Raw genomic sequence first — 26,707 nt, 5'->3', positions numbered from 1 at the left:
ATGCAATACTCAATCCAATCTATTCACAAATTCTTCATGTGCGTTCTATTTGAAACTCGTTCAAAATCTTCACCGTGTCCTTGTCAGCTGAAGAAATTGCGAACGGAACATTAAAACTAATCTTATCCAAATTTTCGGTTTTGCCGCTCAAACCGTTTCGCATCCCATGATGCATTATTCTATTCACCCATGATCTAACACGATCTCCACTACACAGTACGTGGGTGACACATGTCGTGCGAAGGAGAAAGGTCAGGGGCACGTTCGTCCCAAAATCTTCGGGCGAAAAGTTTTTCACTGCCACTATAAATACCCCCTCACCCCTTCCTCACTTCCTTTACTCTGCTCGATCTCTCTCTCCCGCTCGAGCTTCCCAAACCCTAGCGCCGCCGCTACTCCATCGTCGCCGGTGAGGAAGAGCTTCACTGCCTCGACCTCGTTGCCATCGTACTCGTGCCGACCGCGGAAATCTTCACCTCCGCCGCCGCCGTAGACGTCTTCCTCCGCCGAGTTAGGGCGTGGAAGGTCTGCACTGACGAACTTCACTGTTTCACCTCACTATTCGTCGTGTTCTTCATTCAGGGTAATTAAAAGTTACTTTTACTGCCCTCTTTGATTTGAAACTTTTCTACAAAATCTTCAAAAGGTGTTTTATTTCTCAAATCGTCACACACAAAACACCTCACAAATCTTCTGTTCTTGATTCATTTCTCTAAGCTTTATTTTCTTCAAGATTCCTCAATTGTGTGGATCTCCGATCTATACAACTCTGGAACCTAAGACAAAGCATGCTTAGTGAAATTCTTCAAGACGCATCTGGTCAAATTCCTCAAACTTGTCCTTTTTGAAAAACCTTTTGAGAACGCATATGACCTCTCCAAATTCCTCGCAACTATATTCTGTTCACAGGTACTCATGTCCGCTGCTGAATCACTAGGTTCTCATCAACTTAACTCATTTGCAGCGTTCCTCGAAGAAAAACTGCATACTTCTTCAGAGAATTTGATTGTTCAAATTCCTCAGCTGAAGAATATGGCAGATGGTAAGAAGCCACAGAAAGGAGGAAAGAAACCTGAGGTTATGATTGCGTTTGAAATCCCTGAGGATATATATGCTGAGTACTGCACACCTGATGAAGCCAAGTTTGGCAAAGAGAACAAAAATCAGCGCAAGGTGCGCATTCAGAGGATAGAACGGAGATGGGCACGTGAATGGAGGGAGTACAGATACGTTACTCCAAAGTACATGAAGAAATTAGCTCTCAACCCTCCATGCCCAAGACTTCCACTAGCACCTGGCCAAGTGGCTGATCCCACTAGCGTCAAACGCGGTGAGGACTTTCCTGAAGAATGGGCCAGGCGTCAAGCCAAGTTGGCAAGACAAGCCAGAGAAGCAGTGAGGAAATTCAATGAATATTCTGCTGCTGCTGCTGCCACTGAGGCCTCTGTCAAGCCGAGGAAATCAATGGCAAAGAAGCCCGCTCGAAAGCCAAGTGCTTCACCAACAGTGCCCTCACGGCCAAGTTCCTCAGCTGCGCCCTCACGGCCAGGAACGTCAAAATCTTCACGACCAATTCCTGAAGCTGCTCCTGCTCCTTCAAAATCCTCAGCACCTCCTCCAAAGTCCTCAGCTGTTCCGACAAAGTCCTCAGGACCTGTGCATCTGGCCTCGTGCCAAAGGACTCCAGGCATCTCTATTGCCTCTGGTGTCTCAGCAAGTTCCTCAGCTGCACCAAATTCTTCATCTGGCCCCACTCTGCTGAAGACTAAGGCAACTGCTGGACGAGGTCCTCGGCCAAGTCCCAAGAAGAAACAGGTCGCCTTCGAAGAGCCACCTGAAGATGATGAGGCTGATGATGATGAACTTGCGAAAATCATCAAAGATAGACAAGAAAGGGCCGCTAGAGCCAAAGGCACACCTGTGCCACTGCTTTTGGATCCAAGGGCGATTCTCGATTACATTGAGCTCTGGCATAAGGATCCAAATACGCCTATGCCTGACTTCAAGTTGACACCTGGTCAAAATCACATGTTGACTCACTTCATCCAAGAGGAGAAGTGGAAGTATGACCAGGCCAGGCAGATCAAGAAGGCCCAGTACAAGAAAGAGAAGTTTCTGAAGACCAACATGGTCAAAATGTCGACTGATGAACTCATCAAAGTCCAGTCTGACATCAAAGCCCTCAGTGACAAATTTGACTCATACTATGCTGATTGGAAAGGAGCCAAAGTCAGGTTTGTGAAACTGACTGAGAATTTCACCAATGTTGCTGCCCCATCGCAACAAGAAGTTCCTCAAGCTGAAGCTTCTACTCAGCCCACTGAAGAACATGCCAGCACCGCTAATGACTTTCAGGCTGCTGAAGAAAATGCTAGTTCCAGGGCTGATGACTCCATTCCAGCTGCTGAAGAAATTGCCAGGGCATTCACTAGTGGTGCGCCTGAAGAAACTGAAGAAGTCAGGGCAACTGCATCAGTTGCGCCTGAGGAAATTCAAACAGATTCCTCAGCTCCACCTGCGCCAACACCAACTCCTATCCTTCCATCTGCATCAGATGTGAAGAAGACCAAGGCTGCAGAGCAAGCTGCAGTGAAGAAAAGGAAAGCATCAAGTGCTTCAGAATCTTCAGCTCCAAAGAAGATGAAGCCTTTGACCAGCTCATACGAAAATCCGATTGATGCTGTTCCGATTTCTACCATGCCATCAAAGGACCTTGTTCCTTTTGATGAAGAATATGTGATCCCAAGTGGATCTGATGAAGAAACTCAATCTGCTGCTTCGTCAGAGCAGATTGATGAGGAAATTGAAGTGGATGCAATCCCTTCAACCCCAGTGGTATCATCACCAATGCCTCAGTTTACTGCTGAAGAGGCAAGTGTTGAAGAAATTGATGATGAAGATGTGGACATTGGAAGCACAACTCCAGTAATGAATGATGACTTTTGGGAAAGTCAGCATCCCAATTCTCCACTCTTCACCCCACTACAGCAAATCCCTCACTCCCCTGCACCAACAGTTCAATTGGGCTCTAAAGAAACTCATCCCACCTCATATGTCCGTGAAGACATTCCAGCCACTAGTGCTGAAGAAACTGCTGCTCCTGACAATGTGACTGCACCTGAGGAGGAACCAGAAATTCCTCAGACTGATGTGTTGGGGAACGTAGCAGAAATTCAAAATTTTCCTACGTGTCACCAAGATCTATCTATGGAGAGACCAGCAATGAGTAGAAAGAGAGTGCATCTACATACCCTTGTAGATCGCTAAGCGGAAGCGTTCAAGTGAACGGGGTTGATGGAGTCGTACTCGTCGTGATTCAAATCACCGATGACCAAGTGCCGAACGGACGGCACCTCCGCGTTCAACACACGTACAGCCCGGTGACGTCTCCCATGCCTTGATCCAGCAAGGAGAGAGGGAGAGGTTGAGGAAGACTCCATCCAGCAGCAGCACAACGGCGTGGTGGTGGTGGAGGAGCGTGGCTATCCTGCAGGGCTTCGCCAAGCACCGCGGGAGAGGAGGAGGACTTGGGAGAGGGGGAGGGCTGCGCCAGAAATTCGTGTATAGCTCCCATGCGCCTCCCCACTATATATAGGGGTGGAGAGGCTGGTTACTTGCCCTCCAAGTCCATTGGGGCGTTTGGCCAAGGTGGGAGGAAAGAAATCTCATTATTTCCTTCCCCACCGATTGTTATCCCCCCTTTTTAGGGATCTTGATCTTATCCCTTCGGGATATGATCTTATTCCTTCTAAGGGGGGATCTTGGTGCGCCTTGACCAGGGGTGTGGGGCCTTGCCCCCACTACCCATGTTCATGTGGGTCCCCCCATGCAGGTGGGCCCCACTCCGGAACCTTCTAGAACCTTCCCGGTATAATACCGAAAAATCCCGAACATTTTTCGGTGGCCAAAATAGGACTTCCCATATATAAATCTTTACCTCCGGACCATTCCAGAACTCCTCGTGACGTCCGGGATCTCATCCGGGACTCCGAACAACATTCGGTAACCACATACAAACTTCCTTTATAACCCTAGCATCATCGAACCTTAAGTGTGTAGACCCTACGGGTTCGGGAGACATGTAGACATGACCGAGACGTTCTCCGGTCAATAACCAACAGCGGGATCTGGATACCCATGATGGCTCCCACATGTTCCACGATGATCTCATCGGATGAACCACGATGTCAAGGACTTAATCAATCCCGTATTCAATTCCCTTTGTCTATCGGTATGTTACTTGCCCGAGATTCGATCGTCGGTATCCAATACCTTGTTCAATCTCGTTACCGGCAAGTTACTTTACTCGTTCCATAACACATCATCCCATGATCAACTCCTTGGTCACATTGCGCATATGATGATGTCCTACCGAGTGGGCCCAGAGATACCTCTCCGTTTACACGGAGTGACAAATCCCAGTCTCGATCCGCATAAAACAATAGATACTTTCGGAGATACCTGTAGTGCACCTTTATAGTCACCCAGTTACGTTGTGACGTTTGATACACACAAAGCACTCCTACGGTATCCAGGAGTTACACGCTCTCATGATCGAAGGAAGAGATACTTGACATTGGCAAAGCTCTAGCAAATGAACTACACGATCTTTTGTGCTAGTCTTAGGATTGGGTCTTGTCCATCACATCATTCTCCTAATGATGTGATCCCGTTATCAACGACATCCAATGTCCATAGCCAGGAAACCATGACTATCTGTTGATCACAACGAGCTAGTCAACTAGAGGCTCACTAGGGACATATTGTGGTCTATGTATTCACACGTGTATTACGATTTCCGGATAATACAGTTATAGCATGAATAAAAGACAATTATCATGAACAAGGAAATATAATAATAATACTTTTATTATTGCCTCTAGGGCACATTTCCAATAGTCTCCCACTTGCACTAGAGTCAATAATCTAGTTCACATCACCATGTGATTAACACTCACAGGTCACATCGCCATGTGACTAATACCCAAGAGTTTACTAGAGTCAGTAGTCTAGTTCACATCACTATGTGATTAACACTCAATGAGTTTTATGTTTGATCATGTTGCTTGTGAGAGAGGTTTTAGTCAACGGGTCTGAACCTTTCAGATCCGTGTGTGCTTTACAAATCTCTATGTCATCTCCTAGATGCAGCTACCACGCTCTATTTGGAGCTATTCCAAACAACTGTTCTACTTGGAGCTATTCTAAATTATTGCTCCATTATATGTATCCGGTCTCTCTACTCAGAGCTATCCGGATAGGTGTCAAGCTTGCATCGTCGTAACCTTTACGACGAACTCTTTTACCACCTCCATAATCGAGAAAATTCCTTAGTCCACTAGTTACTAAGGATAACTTTGACCGCTGTCCTGTGAGCCATTCTTGGACCACTCTTGTACCCCTTGACTGACTCATGGCAAGGCACACTTCAGGTGCGGTACACAGCATAGCATACTGAAGAGCCTACGTCTTAAGCATAGGGGACGACCTTCGTCCTTTCTCTCTATTCTGCCGTGGTCGAGCTTTAAGTCTTAACTTCATACCTTACAACTCAGGCAAGAACTCCTTCTTTGACTGGTCCATCTTGAACACCTTCAAGATCATGTCAAGGTATGTGCTCATTTGAAAGTATTATTAAGCATTTTGATCTATCCTTATAGATCTTGATGCTCAATGTTCAAGTAGCTTAATCCAGGCTTTCCATTGAAAAACACTTTCAAAATAACCCTATATGCTTTCCAGAAATTCTACGTCATTCTGATCAACAATATGTCAACAACATATACTCATCAGAAATTCTATAGTGCTCCCACTCACTTCTTTGGAAATACAAGTTTCTCATAAACTTTGTACAAACCCAAAATTTTTGATCATCATCAAAGCATACATTCCAACTCCGAGATGCTCACTCCAGTCCTTAGAAGGATTGCTGGAGCTTTGCATACTTATTAGCATCTTTCGGGATTGACAAAACCTTCCGGTTGTATCACATACAACCTTTCCTCATTAAAATCGTCGAGGAAACAATGTTTTGACATCCTATCTGCAAGATTTCATAAATAATGCAGTAATCACTAATATAATTCCAACAGACTCTTAGCATCACTACGAGTGAGAAAATCTCATCGTAGTCAACTCCTTGAACTTGTCGGAAAACATCTTAACGACAAGTCGAGCTTTCTTAATGGTGACATTTACCATCATTGTCCGTCTTCCTTTTGAAATCCATCTGTACTCATTAGCCTTACGACCATCGAGCCGTTCTGCCAAAGTCTACACTTTGTTTTCATACATGGATCCTCTCTCGGATTTTATGGCCTCAAGCCATTTATCGGAATCCGGGCCCACCATCGCTTCTCCATAGCTCGTAGGTTCATTGTTGTCTAGCAACATGACCTTCAAGACAGGATTATGTACCACTCTGAAGTAGTACGCATCCTTGTCATCCTTCGAGGTTTGGGAGTGACTTGATCCGAAGTTTCATGATCAATATCATAAGCTTCCACTTCAATTGGTGTAGGTGCCACAGGAACAACTCCCTGTGCCCTGTCACACACTAGTTGAAGAGACGGTTCAATAACCTCATCAAGTCTCCACCATCCTCCCACTCAATTCTTTCGAGAGAAACTTTTCCTCAAGAAAGGACCCGATTCTAGAAACAATCCATATTGCTTTCGGATCTGAATTAGGAGGTATACCCAACTGTTTTGGGTTTCCTATGAAGATGCATTTTATCCGCTCTGGTTTCGAGCTTATCAACCTGAAACTTTTTCATATAAGCGTCGCAGCCCCAAACTTTTAAGAAACGACAACTTAGGTTTCTCTAAACCATAATTCATACGGTGTCATCTCATCGGAATTACGTGGTGCCCTATTTAAAGTGAATGTGGTTGTCTCTAATGCCTAACCCATGAACGATAGTGGTAATTCGATAAGAGACATCATGGTACGCACCATATCCAATAGGGTGCAACTATGATGTTCGGACACACCATCACATTATGGTGTTCCAGGCGGTATTAATTGCGAAACAATTTCCACAATGTCTTAATTGTGTGCCAAAACTCGTAACTCAGATATTCATCTCTATGATCATATCATAGACATTTTATCCTCTTGTCACAATGATCTGCTACTTCACTCTGAAATTACTTGAACCATTCAATAATTCAGACTTGTGTTTCATCAAGTAAATATACTCAACATTTACTCGAATCATCTGTGAAGTAAGAACATAATGATATTCACTGCATGCGTCAGCACTCATTCGACTGCACACATCAAAATGTGTTACTTCCAACAAGTTGCTATCTTGTTCCATCTTACTGAAAATGAGGCTTTTCAGTCATCTTGCCCATGTGGTATGATTTGCATATCTCAAGTGATTCAAAATCAAGTGAGTCCGAACGATCCATTTGCATGGAGTTTCTTCATGCATATACACCAATAGACATGGTTCGCATGTCTCAAACTTTTCAAAAACGAGTGAGTCCAAAGATCCATCAACATGGAGCTTCTTCATGCGTTTTATACCATTATGACTTACATGGCAGTGCCACAAGTAAGTGGTACTATCATTACTATATTATATCTTTTGGCATGAAAATGTGTATCACTACGACCGAGATTCAATAAACCATTCCTTTAGGTGCAAGACCATTGAAGGTATTATTCAAAAATAGAGTAACCATTATTCTCCTTAAATGAATAACCGTATTGCGATAGACATAATCCAATCATGTCTATGCTCAACGCAAACACCAATCTCGGTGGTAGAGGGAGCGTGCGATGCTTGATCATATCAACCTTGGAAACACTTCCAACATATATCGTCAGCTCACCTTTAGCTAGTCTCCGTTTATTCCGTAGCTTTTATTTCGAGTTACTAACACTTAGCAACCGAACCGGTATCCAATACCCTGGTGCTACTAGGAGTACTAGTAAAGTACACATTAACATAATGTATATCCAATATACTTCTATCGACCTTGCCAGCCTTCTCATCTACCAAGTATCTAGGGTAATGCTGCTCCAGTGGTTGTTCCCCTTATTACAGAAACACTTAGTCTCGGGTTTGGGTTCAACCTTGGGTTTCTTGACTAGAGCAGCAGCTGAATTGCCGTTTCATGAAGTATCCCTTTGTTCCCTTGCCCTTCTTGAAACTAGTGGTTTCACCAACCATCAACAATTGATGCTCCTTCTTGATTTCTACTTTCGCGGTGTCAAACATCATGAATATTTCAAGGATCATCATATCTATCCCTGATATGTTATAGTTAATCACGAAGCTCTAGCAGCTTGGTGGCAATGACTTTGGGGAAACATCACTATCTCATCTGGAGGATCAACTCCCACTCGATTCAAGTGATTGTTGTGCTCAGACAATCTGAGCACAAGCTCAACGATTGAGCTTTTCTCCCTTAGTTTGCAGGCTAAGAAAATCATCGGAGGTCTTATACCTCTTGACGTGGGCACGAGCCTGAAATCCCAATTTCAGCCCTCGAAACATCTCATATGTTCCGCGACGTTTCGAAAACGTCTTTGGTGCCTCTACTTAAACCATTTAATTGAACTATCACGTAGTTATCAAAACGTGTATGTCCGATGTTCGCAACATCGACAAACGACGTTGGGGTTCAGCACACTGAGCGGTGCATTAAGGACATAAGCTTTCTACTGATCGCATAATCGCTACTATCAACTTTCAACTATATTTTCTCTAGGAACATATCTTAATAGTGGAACTAAAGCGCGAGCTTACGACATAATTTGCAAAAGGTCTTTTGACTATGTTCAGGATAATTAAGTTCATCTTATGAACTCCCACTTAGATAGACATCCCTCTGGTCATCTAAGTGATCACATGATCCGAGTCAACTAGGCCGTGTCCGATCATCACGTGAGACGGACTAGTCATCATCGGTGAACATCTTCATGTTGATCGTATCTACCATACGACTCATGCTCGACCTTTCGGTCTCCGTGTTCCGAGGCCATGTCTGCACATGCTAGGCTCGTCAAGTTAACCCTAAGTGTTTTCGCTGTGTAAAACTGTCTTACACCCGTTGTATGTGAACGTAAGAATCCATCACACCCGATCATCACGTGGTGCTTAGAAGCGACGAACTGTAGCAACGGTGCACAGTTAGGGGAGAACACTTCTTGAAATTTTGTAAGGGATCATCTTATTTACTACCGTCGTCCTAAGCAAACAAGATGCATAAACATGATAAACATCACATGCAATCAAATAGTGACATGATATGGCCAATATCATTTTGCTCCATTTGATCTTCATCTTCGGGGCTCCATGATCATCATCGTCACCGGCACGACACCATGATCTCCATCATCATGATCTCCATCATCGTGTCTTCATGAGGTTGTCACGCCAACGACTACTTCTACTTCTATGACTAACGCGTTTAGCAATAAAGTAAAGTAGTTTACATGGCGTTCTTCAATGACACGCAGGTCATACAATAAATAAAGACAACTCCTATGGCTCCTGCCGATTGTCATACTCATCGACATGCAAGTCGTGAATCCTATTACAAGAACATGATCAATCTCATACATCACATATCATTCATCACATTCTTCTTGGCCATATCACATCACATAGCATACCCTGCAAAAACAAGTTAGACGTCCTCTAATTGTTGTTGCATGTTTTACGTGGCTGCTATGGGTTTCTAGCAAGAACGTTTCTTACCTACGCAAGACCACAACGTGATATGCCAATTGCTATTTACCCTTCATAAGGACCCTTTTCATCGAATCCGTTCCGACTAAAGTGGGAGAGACTAGCACCCGCTAGCCACCTTATGCACCAAGTGCATGTCAATCGGTGGAACCTGTCTCACGTAAGAGTACGTGTAAGGTCGGTCCGGGCCGCTTCATCCCACAATACCGTCGAAACAAGATTGGACTAGTAATGGTAAGCATATTGAACAACATCAACGCCCACAACTACTTTGTGTTCTACTCGTGCAAAGAATCTACGCAATAGACCTAGCTCTGATACCACTGTTGGGGAACGTAGCAGAAATTCAAAATTTTCCTACGTGTCACCAAGATCTATCTATGGAGAGACCAGCAACGAGTAGAAAGAGAGTGCATCTACATACCCTTGTAGATCTCTAAGCGGAAGCGTTCAAGTGAACGGGGTTGATGGAGTCGTACTCGTCGTGATTCAAATCACCGATGACCAAGTGCCGAACGGACGGCACCTCCGCGTTCAACACACGTACAGCCCGGTGACGTCTCCCATGCCTTGATCCAGCAAGGAGAGAGGGAGAGGTTGAGGAAGACTCCATCCAGCAGCAGCACAACGGCGTGGTGGTGGTGGAGGAGCGTGGCTATCCTGCAGGGCTTCGCCAAGCACCGCGGGAGAGGAGGAGGACTTGGGAGAGGGGGAGGGCTGCGCCAGAAATTCGTGTATAGCTCCCATGCGCCTCCCCACTATATATAGTGGTGGAGGGGCTGGTTACTTGCCCTCCAAGTCCATTGGGGCGTTTGGCCAAGGTGGGAGGAAAGAAATCTCATTATTTCCTTCCCCACCGATTGTTATCCCCCCTTTTTAGGGATCTTGATCTTATCCCTTCGGGATATGATCTTATTCCTTCTAAGGGGGGATCTTGGTGCGCCTTGACCAGGGGTGTGGGGCCTTGCCCCCACTACCCACGTTCATGTGGGTCCCCCCATGCAGGTGGGCCCCACTCCGGAACCTTCTAGAACCTTCCCGGTACAATACCGAAAAATCCCGAACATTTTCCGGTGGCCAAAATAGGACTTCCCATATATAAATCTTTACCTCCGGACCATTCCGGAACTCCTCGTGACATCCGGGATCTCATCCGGGACTCCGAACAACATTCGGTAACCACATACAAACTTCCTTTATAACCCTAGCGTCATCGAACCTTAAGTGTGTAGACCCTACGGGTTCGGGAGACATGTAGACATGACCGAGACGTTCTCCGGTCAATAACCAACAGCGGGATCTGGATACCCATGATGGCTCCCACATGTTCCACGATGATCTCATCGGATGAACCACGATGTCAAGGACTTAATCAATCCCGTATTCAATTCCCTTTGTCTATCGGTATGTTACTTGCCCGAGATTCGATCGTCGGTATCCAATACCTTGTTCAATCTCGTTACCGGCAAGTTACTTTACTTGTTCCATAACACATCATCCCGTGATCAACTCCTTGGTCACATTGCGCATATGATGATGTCCTACCGAGTGGGCCCAGAGATACCTCTCCGTTTAAACGGAGTGACAAATCCCAGTCTCGATTCGCATAAAACAATAGATACTTTCGAAGATACCTGTAGTGCACCTTTATAGTCACCCAGTTACGTTGTGACGTTTGATACACCCAAAGCACTCCTACGGTATCCAGGAGTTACACGCTCTCATGATCGAAGGAAGAGATACTTGACATTGGCAAAGCTCTAGCAAATGAACTACACGATCTTTTGTGCTAGTCTTAGGATTGGGTCTTGTCCATTACATCATTCTCCTAATGATGTGATCCCGTTATCAACGACATCCAATGTCCATAGCCAGGAAACCATGACTATCTGTTGATCACAACGAGCTAGTCAACTAGAGGCTCACTAGGGACATATTGTGGTCTATGTATTCACACGTGTATTACGATTTCCGGATAATACAGTTATAGCATGAATAAAAGACAATTATCATGAACAAGGAAATATAATAATAATACTTTTATTATTGCCTCTAGGGCATATTTCCAACACGATGAACCTGAGATTGCGATTCCTGAGGTAGTGATGCAACTCACTGATACTCCTCTACCAAAACCAAAGGATCCATTCTCGCGCAAGCAAAAGTTCAAGGCTAAAGACTTCTTTGGTGAGCATGTATTCTTCACTCATTACAATCCATATGACTCTGCTCGCATAAGGAAGAGGCGTTTCTAGACTGCTAGTCAAGCCAACTTCTATTCCTCAGTGCTGTTCAACAAAGACAAAGTCTTCGACCATGCACATATTCCTCATGTAGACATGGAATCTCTGCCATGCTTCTAGCCAGTCCTTAGTGTTCTTCACGACGTTGGGCTGCTTAACTTCTGCACTGACATCTGTGATTGGAATGAAGAACTCATTCTTCAGTTCTATGGAACGCTGCACATCACAGGAGATTCTGAAGATGTGAATTCATGGGTGCTCGACTGGATGTCTGAAAATACTCATCACAAGGCACCAACGTCTGAATTGCTTCGTGCCCTACCACTCAGTCCTCCCTTTGAAGATGCACGTTGTGTCTATAGTGAACCTAAGCTTTCAAATCACTACACGCAAGTGCTGATGAAGCCTTTGAAGCCAGGGCAGGCCCCTCGAACCAATTTCCTCGTCAAGGAATTGTTGTATGTGCCTTGGACTGTCTATCGCATTCTGTCGAAGACGATGAGTCCTATCAAAGGCCACGACTCAAATGATGAAGAAGTCGTTGGCATCATGAAGAACATGCTTTTCAACATCTGTCATGGCGTTCCCGTCAACTTCCATGATTTCTTCATGAGGACTCTGGCCAATATTGCTATGTCACCATTTGAGCTGAAGCCTTATGCGCCATGGATTATGAGATTCATCAGGACAAGGTCTTCACTCAACTACAAAGCTGACACTCTGAACCACTGCAGCTACTTGCCTCTTATTGAAGTCCTCAAAAGGACATTTTCCTCAGCTGATGAAAAGGGCAAGGCAACTACTGTGATCGATGAAGGCATTCGTCCATTGGATGGTCAATTTCGCAAGGCTGCATCTTATTCCACCAATGATGACTCTGCCACACATGACTCTGCCGCCAACAATGCCAAGCAAAATCCCCAAGCCACATGACCCAGGGTGATGACTGATCGTGAGTTACTCTTCAGTCTTCATCAGAAGGTTGATCGCAATCATAAATGGGTCAAGCGTCAGTTTGGTTCAATTCTTCACAGCATGACTTCAACACACAATGCAGTGAAGAAAAACCACTACTACCTCCATGAAACCCTCAACCGAACATGGGCTGTTCTGTCTCAAGTTTACAACGCTGAAGATCTGAAGAAAATGGGTCTCAAGGAAGAGTTTGACTGGTCTGCACCTCCTCCAAAGAAGTACAAGAAGGTCAAAGTCCCTTCTTTGGTGGCCAGCTCCTATTCTTCATCACATGACACTGATGAAAATGAAGACTTGGACGACACTGCACCAGGCCCTACTACGACAAACGACCCCAACAACGCTGGCGCTCCTTCATCAACTTGATTATCTTCAGGGGCGCTAGTCCTCAGTTTCAAAACTTTTGGTCATTTGATGACAAAGGGGGAGAAATTTGAGTTAGTCTTCAAGCGGGTCTACTATATGGGCGCTTTTTTGCTTAGTTACAACTCTCGTTCTTCTGAAACTTTTATTTGATCAGGTTGTAAACTTAAATCCGATGGTGGTCTGATACTTCTGCTACGTTATTCTACATGCTTATTCCTCGTTAATATTATCGCACGCATGCTGAAATTCGTCAGTCACCATTTTTCATCATGCATTTCAAATTCTTCATATTATATATCAAATGCGTGTATGAATTACAAGATATAGGGGGAGATCTCCATGATTCAACTCTTCAAGTGTGCATTGCTTCAAAAGCAAATTCCTCACTATGCACATCTTCAGGGGGAGTTCTTCTATATCTTGCAATCAAATTCCTAAATATCAGTATTTACACTTCATATATTTATCCCCGTTGAAAACTTAACCTATATTGTCATCAATCACCAAAAGGGGGAGATTGTAAGTGCATCTAGTGCCCCTTAGTGATTTTGGTGTATTGAAGACTTATAGGTTAAGGATCTAATGTGTTTATGAGTGTACACAGGTCTATAAGTCTATGAGGAGTTTCATATTTACAGAGAAAGTCGACCCCTAAAAATGAAGTTCTTCGACTGAAGACTTTGATATTCTGAAGACTTTCTGAAGACTTTGAAAGTGAAGAAATTGGTGTAACCCTAAAGACTTGGTATTCATTCGAGGAACATGAAGCGTGAAGACTTTTGTTTTCGTAGTTTCATTTTCTCTTTCTTGAGACATAGGAAACACCGTACTGTTAAAGGGGGTCAAGGAAATACTAAGGAGAAATTTCCATGTGATGCTCAACTCAAATCCTACACCTACCAATCCCTTCGAGTGAAGCCATTGGAAATCTCATACAGTTCAGTCAATTTCTTCAGTGACAGAGACGCGGTTCTTCTGGTCACTGAGGACTTTGTTCTGACTGAGGAGTTAGGAATTCGCGAGTGCGGATTGCCTACACAGTGAGGAACATGATAGCCGTGAGGAATTTGTACCTCAAATTTCCGACCGTTGCTGTGCTGCACGCCAGCTGTCCCAAAATATCTTATCCATCCAACGGTCATATCATTGAAGGGCATTTATGTCTTATCATGTCAGGCTGCTCCCTAGGCTATAAATAGCCGCCCCCACAACCACTAGCTGGTTGGCTGCTCCGCTAGAAACTGACACTTGTCATTTGAGAGCATCCCATCCTCCGAGGACTTTGAGCGAAAATCATCAAGTGAGGAAAATCCAAACCCAAACCCAAACACCTACAAACCCAAAGTGATTGAGCATCACTGAAGAGATTGATCCTGCATGGATCCGACGCTTGTTACCTTTGAAGACTGTGCTTCTTCCAGACGGTTAGGCGTCATGGTCTAGAGCATCCAAGAGGAATTGTGGATCGCTGAGTGACCGAGTTTGTGAAGGTTCGGAAGTTACCTGAAGACTTACCACGAGTGATTGGGCGAGGACTATGTGTCGTTAGCTCAAGGAGAATGCGGTGACGACTGTGTGTCCGGGACTGTGTGTCCTCAGGTTTAAATACCTAGCCGCTCCAACCAGATGTACAACTGAGACAACAGTTGGAACTGGTCTACCAAATCATTGTCTTCACCAAGCCAACTGGTTCTATTTCCTCAACACTTTCATTTCCTCATTACTGTGTTGTGTGTTTGTTCATATCTGTATTTGAAGACTTTGACTGAAGACTTTCTCAATTTCCTTAGTTTAATTTCTTCAGTCTGCTTGTCTTCATCTTGTGCTATCCTGTGTTTACGCTTTCTGTACTCTGTGTTTGTCTTCATTTCATCATGATGACCATGCATGTATTCCGCTATGTTTACTTCTGAGTACTTATTCCGCTGCTAGTAGTTCTTCGCTAAGGAATTTCCTCACTAGCAAATTCCTAAGTGAAGAATTTCATAAAAATCGCCTATTCACCCCCCTCTAGTCGATATAACGCACTTTCAAGGGGTGTACGACTATTAAGCCTTTACCGAGTATATTTTTATGCCGGTCTTGTCTAGCCGTGTCCGTGGTTTTAATGACCTGTCTAGGTGTTTTGGCTGGTGAAGCCGTTTTATTGTGGGGCTGTTAAGGCAGCCGCACAATCTTCCGCGCGAGAGGCGCGCTCAATGCTTTCCCTTTAATGAGATGATGCCTCGTGGACCGGGCATCTTAAGCGTAAGAGATGCATAATGTGGAATTGCGTTAAAGCGGGCGAAAGCTTCGTGTCCCAATAGTGCTTGATAGCTACTTGAAAATGAGGCGATATGGAAGGTTAGCCTTTCGCGACGGAAGTTGTCGGAGGAGCCGAACATAACTTCTAGCCGGAGAGAACCCATGCAATGGGCATCCGGGCCTGGCATTACCCCTTGAAAGGAGGTTTTGCTATGGCAAATTTTTGTTGGGTCTATCCCCATGGGGCGGATTGTATCCAGATATATCAGGTTTAGGCCACTACCGCCATCCATCAGGACATTTGTAAAGTGGAACCCGCCGATTATTCGATCTAATACCAAGGCAGTCCATCCTGCTTTCCGGAAACTTCTAGAGTAATCCAGATTGTCGAAGGTTATCGGTTTTAACAACCAGTGGCGAGACTCCTTTGGGATAGGCCGTGTGGCGCGTATCTCTATGGGCGCTGCTCGCTTTGTTATGTGAAGTAAGTTTACTGTTTTAACTTCTTGTGGAAAATTCTTTTGTTTCCTGGTGCTCTGCTTTGGGGGTTCGTCGTCGTCTTCACTTGGTGTGTCGAGCCCCTTGTGTTCGGCGTTGAGTTTGCTGGATTGGTTGAAAACCCAACAATCTCTGTGGGTATGGTTCGCAGGCTTACCGAGAGTACTGTGTATTTGACATATCTTGTCCAAGATTTTGTTTAAGTTGGATAGCTCGTCCCTATTATCTTTGAGGGGCGGCTTTTTCTGATTCTGCCAAGAGCTTTTGAATCCGGCATTGACTGCCGTGCTCTTCGGACTGCTTCCCTTAGTCCGGCGCTGGTCCTTGTTGCATTGCGGTTTTCTGTTTCCATCCCTAATTTCGGATGTGCTTGGGTCGCTGGTGCTACATCTTGCCAACTAGCTGTCCTCTCCTGTGCAAAAGCGGGTCATTAGGCTTGTTAATGCGGCCATTGTTCTTGGATTTTCTTGGCCGAGGTGTCTGGCAAGCCATTCGTCTCGAACGTTATGCTTAAAAGCTGCTAGGGCTTCGGCGTCCGGACAGTCGACTATCTGATTCTTTTTAGTAAGGAATCTGTTCTAGAATTTCCGGGCTGACTCTCCGGGCTGTTGAGTTATGTGACTTAGATCGTCTGCATCCAGAGGGCGGACATAGGTCCCTTGAAAATTTGCCCGGAAAGCGTCTTCGAGCTCTCCCCAACTTCCAATAGTGTTTTCGGGAAGGCTTTTAAGCCAATGCCGAGCTGGCCCTTTAAACTTGAGGGGTAAGTATTTTATGGCGTGGAGGTCATCTCCTCTTGCCATGTGTATATGGAGGATATAATCCTTAATCCAGACTCCAGGGTCTGTTGTTCCGTCATACGCCTCTATGTTTACGGGCTTGAATCCCGCTGGAAATTCGTGGTCCAGAACCTCATCGGTGAAACATAGGGGGTGTGCGGCACCCCTGTATTTGGGTGTGCCGTGATGTTCGGATATTGGGTGTGTTGCATTGCTTACGAGAGCTTGCTTTCTTGGCCTATAGATAGATCTAGCTGGGCCATATTTTTGATTCGAATCCTTTAGTGGGTCGCGTGCCGGCTTGTGTGTGGCGCCACCTGGCGCTTTATGCTGGCCATGGGGTCGTCTATCCGACCGGGTGGCTTTCTTATTTTTTGATTGTGGGGGCTCTAAGGCCTCCTCGTCGAATTTAGGCAGTAGCTTTCGCTTCGGATAGCTTTTAGTGTGGCGACTACCGCCGTATTTGTCTGCGGTATTGAATACTTTGCTCCATTTGATTTTGAGTGCGTCTTCCGCAGTTTTAAGCTTCCGCTTCTGCTTTTTCAGGCTACACCCCAGTAGCAAAGAGCCTTTGGTGGAGGTTCTTCTGCTCCATGAGCTTGTCCGGCGTAAGGTTGTCCGGAATGCTGTTCTCGCCGGGGGCGGGTTGTTCGGTTTGTTTATCCAAGTTGCCCTGTTCGGATGTTTGCTCGAGGGCATGTTCATCGTCCGCCGGCTCGTCCTGCTCTATGGCTGGGTCTGTATTGCTTCTGTCTCTGTCGAGGCGGGGCTTGGACGACATTTACGTCGTCGCTTTGATTGCTTTTTGAGAGGGCGATCCCTCGTTGCATCCCTGTGTTCCTCGTCGTCGCTTCCTTTAGGTGTGTCCACCATGTACACATCATGAGATGAGCTGGCTGTCCAGTGCCCTATAGGCGTTGGTTCATGTTCGTCTCCTACATCGTCGTCCATACCGTCGATGGCTTCGGAGTTGAAGTCGAGCACGTCGTTTAAATTATCGACAGTGGCTACGAAGTGGGTGGTGGGTGGGCTTTGAATTTCTTCATCATCCGTATCTGTAGGATTGAAAGTATGTCTAGAGGGGGGGTGATTAGACTACTTGACCAAATAAAAACTTAACCTTTTCCCAATTTTAGTTCTTGGCAGATTTTAGCTATTTTAGGACAAGTCAAGTAATCATCACACAATTCAAGCAAGCATGCAAAGAGTATATTGGCAGCAGAAAGTAAAGCATGCAACTTGCAAGAATATAAAGGGAAGGGTTTGGAGAATTCAAACGCTATTGGAGACACAGATGTTTTTCCCGTGGTTCGGATAGGTGGTGCTATCCTACATCCACGTTGATGGAGACTTCAACCCACGAAGGGTAACGGTTGCGCGAGTCCACACAGGGCTCCACCCAAGGGCAACGGTTGCGCGAGTCCACGGAGGGCTCCACCCACGAAGGGTCCATGAAGAAGCAACCACCCACAAAGGTTCCACGAAGAAGCAACCTTGTCTATCCCACCATGGCCATCGCCCATGAAGGACTTGCCTCACTAGCGGTAGATCTTCATGAAGTAGGCGATCTCCTTGCCCTTACAAACTCCTTGGTTCAACTCCACAATCTTGTCGGAGGCTCCCAAGTGACACCTAGCCAATCTAGGAGACACCACTCTCCAAGAAGTAACAAATGGTGTGTAGGTAATGAACTCCTTGCTCTTGTGCTTCAAATGATAGTCTCCCCAACACTCAACTCTCTCTCATCGGATTTGGATTTGGTGGAAAGAAGATTTGAGTGGAAAGCAACTTGGGAAGGCTAGAGATCAAGATTCATATGGTAGGAATGGAATGTCTTGATCTCAACACATGAGTAGGTGGTTCTCTCTTAAAACAAATGAGTTGGAATGATGTGTGTGTTCTGATGGCTCTCTCACTAAGTGAGAAAGAGGTGGAGGGGTATATATAGCCTCCACACAAAATCCAACCGTTACACAGTTTTCCAATCTCAGTGGGACCGAATAAATAAACTCGGTCTGACCGAAATAGTAAACCTAGTGACCGTTAGGAATTTCGGTGGGACTGACATGCAACTCGGTAGGACCGATTCGGTTAGGGTTTGGGCATAACGTAATCTCGGTGAGACCGATTACACAAACTCGGTGCGACCGAATTTGGTAATTAGCTAACCAGAGAGTTGGTCAGGCAAACTCAGTGGGACCGATTTGCTCTTTCGGTGAGACCGAGTGTAACTCGGTGAGACCGAAAAGTTACAAAGGGGAAACACTGAGTTTACATTGTAATCTCGGTGGGACCGATTGCATATCTCGGTGGGACTGAGAATATTGCAATAGGTAATAGAGAGTTTGCAATCCCATCTCGGTGAGACCAAGATCCTTATCGGTAGAACCAAACTGTTAGGGTTTGGCAATGGCTAATGACAAGTGAAACTCGGTGGCGCCGGATAGGAAAAATCGGTAGGACCGAGTTTGGCTTAGAGTTTAGGTCATATGTGGATGTGGGAAAGTAGTTGAGGGTTTTGGAGCATATCACTAAGCACATGAAGCAAGAGGCTCATTAAGCAACATCTCATCCCTCCTTAATAGTATTGGCTTTTCCGATGGACTCAATGTGATCTTGGATCACTAAAATATAAAATGAAGAGTCTTGAGCTTTTGAGCTTGAGCCAATCCATTTTCCTTAGCATTTTGAGGGTTCCACTTTCACATCCATGCCATGCCAATTATTGAGCTTTTCCTGAAATAATCATCTTGGAATAGTATTAGCTCAATGAGCTATATGTTGTTATGAATTACCAAAACCACCTAGGGATAGTTGCACTTTCAATCTCCCCCTTTTTGGTAATTGATGACAACATATAGATCAAAGCTTCGACAAATGATAATAAGCATGAAGTGTATCGTCGCTTTGAGAAGTATGTGATAAGTAAGAGCTCCCCCTAAATTTGTGCATATTTAAAATTTGCTTTGGACTGCAAATGCACAAAGAGTTAGAGTCATGGGTTACTCTTCCATGTCAAATACATCTTGGTGGAGCGCTCAAAATGATAAGAATGAAATACATGCACTCATCACCAAGAATAGTGAATGATCACAAACGATAGATAGAATGATAATATTTAAGCAAGCATTAAGCAAACATTAAGTGTAGCTTATGATCAAACACATGATCATCGATGTCTCACAATCATAAGGACATAGCACACAAGCAAACAAGGTTCGAAAAGCCACCAAATAAAGCAAGAGAGAAAAGCAACACTCTCTCTCTCGAAGCCTATGATCTATACATCTTCTCCCCCTTTGGCAACAAGTTACCAAAAAGTTCCTAGAAAATGCATAGTGCTAAATTGACGCTCAGGCTTGATCTTCAGGTGGTGGTGGAGTCCGGATCACTCCAAGGACGAAGGCTTCTGTAGATGTTGAAGTAGTCGCTGGAGTTGGAGCTGAAGTAGACGCTGGAGCTGAGGCCGTAGCTGGTGCTGAAGTAGTGGCTCTGGTGTCAGCAACTGGCAGTGCAGACGACCTCGGACCTCGTGGCACTCTAGAAAATGCTTGAGTCGTGGTCCTGCCTCTCCTCTCATTCATGTCTTCCTGGAGCTGCTCCACTGCAGACTGTACTTCTGTTACCTTGACATCCAAGTCATAGAACTTCTGTTCCATGATCCTCTTTAGGCTCTGCTGATTTTTAGTGAGGTTTGCCAAACTTTGCTCAATTCTCAGCGTGGATGCAATCAAGTAACTGAGCTGCTCTTGCTTGGTCTTCAAGAAATAGTCAGATGCCTCCTCTTGAGTAGGCATCCTGGCAGCTTTTTCCTTCTTCGCCTTCTCCTTCTTTGCAAATGCTTGTGCAGACGATGGCTCATTCTCTGTCATCACAACTTCATTGTCCTCGAAACCTGGACGGATGGGCAGGTGTTCCTTATCCAACAAATATACGTCCGTGCCCATCTTGGAGTTGATGAGCTCCTGAATCTGAGGGGCATATCCACAGCTCCTCTTCTGATCTGCCGCAGTCCTTTTGATCGTTTCCACTATAAGGCTCATAACTTTGAATTTTTGAGGCACGTCAAAAACATGAAGCAAATTTATCGCGTGACCTCTGATCATCTTGTGATCTCCAGACTTGGGCAGAAGGGTGTGCCTAAGGATCCAGTTGATCGTAGGCAATCCTGAGAGCAGATAATGCACTGAGCCAAACTTGAATGTGTCAAGTGCTTCATTGGGGATCTCCTTGTACATGTTGGACATTGAGTTATGATCCATTTTCTTCTTGGCATAGATATCCAAGTCCTCATCTTGCTCTTCTGGGGCATTGATGATCTGTGCCCACTCAGCCACTGTAGATTGGTACCTTGTACCTTCTGACATCCAAGTAATCCTCCCATCTGGATAAAAGTGTGCTGTGGAGTAGAACTGCATGATAAGTTCCTCATTCCACTTTGTGAGCTTCTGCCCAACAAAGTCAGCTACTCCACAAGCACTAAAGCTGTCAAATACTCCAGGATAGTGCTCCTCATTCTCCTTGATATAGGTCCAGTCGACCCATCTCATGTCACAAACGATTGGCTTCTTGTCAAGCAAAACAGTCTCATAAAAATCTTGTTGCTCCTTTGTATGAAATCTGTAGTCCATGGCAGTCCTTCTCCTAGAAGCATATGGATCTCCTTCTCTCCATTTCCTGAGCCCTGAGTCTCTCCTGAGCTTCATATCCTCAGCCACAGGATGAGCATCGTTGTGGTCTGGGATCTTGGGCTTGAGCTTCCGAAGGACACTCTCTTCTTCTTCTTCTGCAACTATCTCAGGCACTGGGGCCTTGTTCTTTTCTGCAGCTGGGATGCTTCGTGTGTTTCTCTTTGGAGCTGTCTTAGGCTTTGATGCAGCCTTAGGAGCTTCCTTGGGCTTGGATGCAGCTGTACCTGACCTTATGGCATCTCCCATAAGTTTGGCTGCTTTGGGCGCTGGTGCAGCTGCCTCTTCTTCCTCCTCCTCTTCTACCATGATGGAGGCTTTCCCAAGCACTTTGGCTACAGTCTTCTTCACTCTTTCTTTCCTCTTTTTGCTCTCAGCAGCAATGGGCTCAATGGGAGCAGGTGCAGGCTTCTCAGTTGAAGCTCTAGCCTTTGACATTGGTTGCCTGCCTGCTGGCCTCTTGATTTTCAGGCCTGGCTTTGAGCCTTGAGCTGGCTCAGCTCTCTTGGAAGTGGCCTCTTCCTCTGCCACATAATCCTCATCTTCGGAATCAGATGTTCTCTTCTTCCTTTGACGTGTGGCAGCCTTAGGCAGATTGCTGGGTGTGCTCCTGCTGCCATCATCAGAAGACTTGAGGGGCTAGTGCCCTCACTCATCACAACTTGCTGCTCTGAGAGGTTCTGGCTGTCACTTTGATCAGACATGTTGCAAACTGACTGCTGACCCTGTGAATAGATTATAGAAGGATAGATTGGATGAGCATCACAAAAAGCAGAGATTTTTGCAAAAGATTAATTCAAAAACTTAGTTTTAGTTTTCCGCAGAAAGCATCTCGGATCTACTGATTTTCAAACTCGGTGACACCGAAGCAGTTTTTGGCACCAGAACTGGTGAACTCGGTCAGACCGAGGCACAGTTCGGTGGCACCGAGACTGCTAGGGTTTCACTGAATTCAAAAATCGGTCGCACCGATAAGTTATTCTCGGTCAGACCGAGTTTCACTTGTGCAATGGCAAAAGCCAGATCGGTGGGACCGAGTTTTTCAACTCGGTGGGTCCGAGATGGTTTTGGCGGAAACCTAACCCTAAAATTTTCGAATTAAACCTAATCTACGAGCGTTTTGACTGGATAGAAGTGTTTCAATCGTGGCAAGAATCATGATGATCACAATGTGCTAGGAATCAGATTGAGGAATAGCACAAAGATCAAGTCCATACCCTAGTTTGGCGTGGACTTGCTACGGCGGCAACGGCGGGGCAGAAATCCGTTGACAGCGGCGGAGACCAGCGACAGGAGGCTGCTGGCGGCGAGGAGGACGATCCGGAGACCCAGGAGGCAGAGCGAGCTATGCGCGGGCGAAGAGGTTTCGGAGAAATTTCCAAAATTCTGCCCGTGACTATATATAGCCTGACCCTGTCGGTGTGACCGAGTGGAACAACTCGGTGGCACCGAGATTCATAACTGCGTGCAGTTACTGAAACTCGGTGTGACCGAAATGTTCAAATCGGTTGCACCGAGATCGAAAACCTAGATCAACTTAATGATCTCGGTAGGACCGAAAGTGGAGTATCGGTTAGACCGAGATTCATAAAGAGGTTTTGGAAGTTTAAGTCTATGACGAATCGGGGACTCCGAGCGCTCCTCACACAGAGTGGTTCGAATCTGACTTGATCAAATTTTGTGATGCAGCATGAATAGAGTTTGAGACGAGAAAAGCATAGATAGCTAGAGGAGGTTCTTAGCCATTCTTGTCCATCCACTTGGCAAAAGAAGATAAAGACGAACAATCAAAACAACAAGTGGATGTCCTTGAATGAGTAAAATATGCAATCAGCATGCTCACACAATAAGATAGCAAATGAAATATGTGGCAAGGCATGCACAACCAATTCTAGCATCTATCAAGCAATTTGCGATGACTAGGTCATCTATATATGAGTATATTGACTTAGGAGTCAAGTGAGAACACTTGATCGTAGGTCATACTCATCGTTTAAGCTCAAGTGGGGTTACCACTTTTACATAAAGCATTGTTTTGTTCACATCTTTAGAGTTGCTTTAGCTCAAGTCTTAGAGTAAAGCTCCCCCTAGATGTGATATCCCCCCTAAGAGGGATGAACTAACCTTGGGTTTTGTCGATGATGACTTCATGTAGATATTGAAGATGTGGATGCTCAATGTTGATGTAGATCTCTTGGAGCTATCCATTTGAGTGAATTGCACTTTCAATACCTACATGGGTTAGTCCCACAAGGAACAAACAGGGATATCCATAGACATAGAGTGATGCACACAAAAGATGATGTCCATGAAAACTTTTAGGTTACCTTGTCCCTTGTCTTACCAACAAGAGGGTTTGTGACTCCTTGAACTAGTGCAAGATGTGGAAGTTGATTGCACTTGTTCTTGCCAAAGTGATAAGAGTGAAGTATGTTGGTGGAGTCACCCTCAAGAACTCTCTAGTTCTTCTTCTTTTGGATCCACATCATCTTGATGGGAATCCTTGGAGTTGTAGTCGTACTTGATGAAGTGGAACTTGAAGTAGTCTTGGGAATCCACTTGACTAAGGTCTTAGGAGCTTCTTCAAATGCATCAATTTCCTCTTGAAGCTTGTCCTTGCCTTTTTGCTCGTAGTCTTGTGGTGGAAGATCATCTTGAGCTTGTGTCCCCTTGAAGGAAGTATACTTCTCTTGTTGAGGGACAAACTTTGTCTTGGGGTATTGATCCTCTTCCCATTCAACTCCATTGGCATTGAACTTTCGTTCAAAACCAATACCTTGATTCTTCCGGTGCATTCCTTGCTTGCGCACAATTTCCTCGAATTGCTTACTCCCGGCAAGGCTTTTGTACACTCCTTTCTCTATAATTCCCTTCAATAAGCTATTTTCTTGCTCAAGTGTAACTTGGCTAAGAGAATCATTAGTGGAATCAAGAGAACTACTAGAAGCAACAATATTGGATTTAGCATGATCATTGTTACTACTAGCGGAAGAATCTTTCTTGTTAGATTTGACTTGAGGCATGTAAGTGGATAAGAGTAAACGCTTGGCACTGTAAGAAGAACTTTTCTTCCAGAGATCATCATTGATTGCCTTTAAGAACTCATGCTCTTGCTCAAGATTGAGCTTTTCAAAGCGTAGCTTCTCATGAGCTCTTAAAAGTTCTCGATGATCTTCGAAGATAGTGTCATGAGCTAACTTAAGAGTTTTTAGTTCTTTAGTTAGAGCCTCAATCTTCTCCTTATCATTGTCATTCGTTTTATCTTGATTAGCATGATTAATTGGTCTTTCATCGTAGTATTCATCACTAGAGTTGTCACCAAGCAAATCATCACCTAACAAGTCATCTTCATCACTATCGAAATCAACATACTCGGGGTGTGTTACCTTAGGACCTTTGGCCATGAAGCATCTTCCAATTCCTTCATTTGGTGAGTCAAATATGTCGTAGGAGTTGGTTGACACAATTGCTAGACCGGTAACACCTTCATCTTGAGTATCTTCGGAGTCGGAGTGATAACTTCTCTCGGAGTGGCTGTCGGAGTCGGAGCCGGATACCCATTCACCAACATGAGCTTGATGTCTTCGTCTTGTGTAGCTCCTTGATGATTGTTCCTTCCTTTCCGAATCCTTGCTTCTCTGTGAGTGTCTTTGTTCATAACGATCATCTTTACTCCTTCTCTCTCTTGGTGGTGATCCTTTGCTTCTTCTTTTTGGAGAATCTTCTCTTTTCTTGTAGGGAGCCGTACACTCATTGGAATAGTGTCCGGGTCTTCCACAATTGTAACAGTTTCGCTCTCGACTAGAAGATCTTTTGTCATTATAGGACCTTGACTTGGAGCTTCTATCTTTGCTTCTACTCTTGTAGAACTTGTTGAAGTTCTTCACCATTAAGCTCAATTCTTCATTGAAGTCTTGTTTCTCACTTGATGATGTAGGAGCTTCACATGAGGCTTTATAGGCACCACTTGACTTGTTGTGAAGTTCCTCTTTATCCTTAAGTGACATCTCATGAGCAACAATTCTTCCAATCACTTCCGTTGGCTTGAGATCTTTGTAATTGGGCATCATTTGGATCAATGTGCACACGGTATCATATTTTCCATCCAAGGCTCTTAGGATCTTCTTGATGATGAATTTATCGGTCATCTCTTCACTTCCTAAGCCGGCAATCTCATTTGTGATGAGAGCAAGCCTAGAGTACATTTTAGCGACACCTTCACCATCCTTCATCTTGAACTTGTCAAGTTGGCTTTGAAGCACATCCAACTTGGATTCCTTGACGGAGTCGGTACCTTCGTGCATATCAATCAAAGTGTCCCAAATTTCCTTTGCATTCTCAAGGCGGCTGATTTTGTTGAATTCTTCGGGGCATAATCCGTTGAAGAGAATATCACAAGCTTGAGCATTGTATTGCAACATCTTCAACTCTTCCGCGGTAGCTTCACGGTTTGGTTCTCTCCCATCAAAGAAGTCACCTTGCAAACCAACACACACAATAGCCCAAACAGCGGGGTTATGTCCAAGAATATGCATTTTCATTTTATGCTTCCAACTAGCAAAATTAGTACCATCAAAGTAAGGACCTCTACGGTGAAAATTTCCCTCGCTAGACGCCATACTCTCCTAGGTTGTGAAACCAAGGCTATGACCACCAAAAGCTATGGAGATCAATCAAATGGAGACCACAACTCTGATACCACTTGTAGGATCGAAAGTATGTCTAGAGGGGGGGGGTGATTAGACTACTTGACCAAATAAAAACATAACCTTTTCCCAATTTTAGTTCTTGGCAGATTTTAGCTATTTTAGGACAAGTCAAGTAATCATCACACAATTCAAGCAAGCATGCAAAGAGTATATTGGCAGCAGAAAGTAAAGCATGCAACTTGCAAGAATATAAAGGGAAGGGTTTGGAGAATTCAAACGCTATTGGAGACACAGATGTTTTTCCCGTGGTTCGGATAGGTGGTGCTATCCTACATCCACGTTGATGGAGACTTCAACCCACGAAGGGTAACGGTTGCGTGAGTCCACACAGGGCTCCACCCAAGGGCAACGGTTGCGCGAGTCCATGGAGGGCTCCACCCACGAAGGGTCCACGAAGAAGCAACCACCCACAAAGGGTCCACGAAGAAGCAACCTTGTCTATCCCACCATGGCCATCGCCCATGAAGGACTTGCCTCACTAGCGGTAGATCTTCACGAA

The sequence above is a fragment of the Triticum dicoccoides genome, chromosome 3A (genome assembly GCF_002162155.2).
Source record: "Triticum dicoccoides isolate Atlit2015 ecotype Zavitan chromosome 3A, WEW_v2.0, whole genome shotgun sequence".
Taxonomy (NCBI): Eukaryota; Viridiplantae; Streptophyta; class Magnoliopsida; order Poales; family Poaceae; genus Triticum; species Triticum dicoccoides.
This window is presented reverse-complemented; position numbering follows the sequence as displayed.